The 2,408-nt window shown below is 44.3% G+C and overlaps 1 pseudogene; it reads left to right on the top strand.

Annotated features, from left to right (window-relative positions):
• Positions 1 to 228: 228 nt before the first annotated feature.
• Positions 229 to 623, top strand: LOC148775563 (ATP synthase F(0) complex subunit C1, mitochondrial pseudogene; annotated as a pseudogene).
• Positions 624 to 2,408: the final 1,785 nt, after the last annotated feature.

Raw genomic sequence — 2,408 nt, 5'->3', positions numbered from 1 at the left:
GCTGAAGTTGCTCAGTTGTGTCTGACTTTGCGACTCCATGAACTGTAGCCCACCAGGCTCCTCTGTCCATGGAATTCCCCAGGCAAGAATACTGGAGTGGGCTGCCATTTCCTTCTCCAGGGAATCTTCCCAACCCAGGGACTGAACCCAGGTCTCCCGCGATGCAGGCAGACTCTTTATCATCTGAGCCACCAAGAAAGCCAGAGTTAAAGCTAAGAGACTGAAAAAATGCAGACCACCAGGGCACAACTTATTCCTCCTGCTCTGATCCGCTCTTGTACCAGGTCTAATTAGTCCTGTGTCTGACTTCTTCCTGAGGAGGCCAGAGGTCCCATTTGAACAGCCTTCCTACAGCAGTGTCCCAACCCAGGTGGACAAGTGGAAGTTGGCTAGACAAGACATTGACACAGCAGCCAAGTTTACTGGTGGTGTGGCTGCCATAATTGGTGCAGCTGGTTCAGGGGCCAGCTTTGGAACAGTGTTTGGCAGCTTGATCATTGGCTATGCCAGAAACTTGTTTCTGAAGCAGCAGCTCTTCTGTTATGCCATTCTGGGCTTTGCCCTGACTGAGGTTATGGGGTTTTTCTGTTTGAAAAACCCTCCTCATCCTCTTTGACATGTGAGGCTCCATGGAGATTATCTACCCACCCCTGCTTCTACAACTCCATGCCTGGTGCTGGAGAGAGGTAAACTTTAACATTAAACACAATGTTTCTCTAAAACAAATAAATAAAATAAAATTTATATGAGGAGTCCAAGAAGCTAGAATAGTTAAAACAATTTTGAAAGAGTAAAGTGGGAGGAATCACCATTTTATGTTAAGGCTTATGGACACATAGATAAATGGAACAGACCAGAAGACCCAGGAATAGACCCACACAACTATGCCCAACTGAATTTTCACAAAGGGACAAAACAATTCAATAGAGAAAGAATACCCTCTTCAATAAGTGGTGCTGGAGAAATTGAATATCCATAGGAAAAAGAAAGAAAAAGAAGAACCTTGACCTAAATGTCATATCTTATGCAAAAGTTAATTCAAAATTGATCATGAATTTAAGTGTAAATATGATATCTGGAAAAGAAAAAAACACTAATTAGAAAAGATACATGGGGACTTCCCTGATGGCCCAGCAGCTAAGACTCTGAACTCTCAGTGCAGGGGACGTGGGATGGATCCCTGGCCAGGGAACTAGATCCCACATACCACAACTAAAAGTTCACATGCTGCAACTAGAGCCAGCAGCAGCCAAAAAAAGAAGAAAGATACAAGTACCCCAAAGTTCATAGCAGCACAGTTTACAATAGCCAAGACATGCAAGTAACCTAAGTGTCCATCAACAAACAAGTGGATAAAGACGATGTGAAATATACAGGAATGTGCTACTCAGCCATAAAAAAGAATGAAATCATGCCATTTGCAACAGCATGGATGGCCCTAGAGATTATGATGCTAAGTCAGACAAAGACAAATGTATCACTTACATATGGATTCTTTAAAAAATGATGGAAATGAACTTATTTACAAACAGAAACAGATTCAAAGACTTAGCAAGTGAACTTACATTTACCAAAGGGGAAAGTGGAGGGGAGGAGGGAAAAATTAGGAGTTTGGGATTAACAGATATATGCGACGAGTTGACTCACTGGAAAAGACTCTGATGCTGGGAGGGATTGGGGGCGGGAGGAGACGGGGACGACAGAAAATGAGATGGCTGGATGGCATCACCAGCTCAATGGACATGAGTCTGAGTGAACTCCGGGAGTTGGTGACGGACAGGGAGGCCTGGCGTGCTGTGATTCATGGGGTTGCAAAGAGTCAGACACGACTGAGCGACAGAACTGAACTGAACTGATGGGCTTCCTAGGTGGCTCAGTGGAAAAGAATCTGCCTGTCAATGCAGGAGATGCAGGTTTGACTCCTGAGTCAGGAAGATCCCCTGGAGAAGGAAATGGCAACATACTCCAATATTCTTGCCTGGGAAATTCCATGGACAGAGGAGCCTGATGGGCTACAGTCCATGGGGTCACAAAGAGTCAGACCTGATTCACTGGCTGAGCAGAACACGACAATGTATAAAGTGGATACCAACAAGGACCCTGTGCAGCACAGGAATCTATCTACAGCATTAGGGCCCAGCAATCCCACTGCTGGGCATACACACTGAGGAAACCAGAATTGAAAGAGGCACATGCACCCCAATGTACATTGCAGCACCATTTACAATAGCTAGGACATTGAAGCAACCTAGATGTCCATCAGCAGGCAAATGGATAAGGAAGTTGTGGTACATATATACAATGTAATATCACTCAGCTATAAAAAATAACACATTTGAGTCAGTTCTAATGAGGTGGATGAAACCGGAGACTATTATACAGAGCGAAATAAGTCAGAAAGAGAAACG

The sequence above is a fragment of the Moschus berezovskii genome, chromosome 14 (genome assembly GCF_049115385.1).
Source record: "Moschus berezovskii isolate FMDL1 chromosome 14, NW_MosBer_1.0, whole genome shotgun sequence".
Lineage (NCBI taxonomy): Eukaryota > Metazoa > Chordata > Mammalia > Artiodactyla > Moschidae > Moschus > Moschus berezovskii.
The sequence above is the reverse complement of the archived record's forward strand: the minus strand, read 5'-3'. Positions and strand labels throughout refer to the sequence as shown.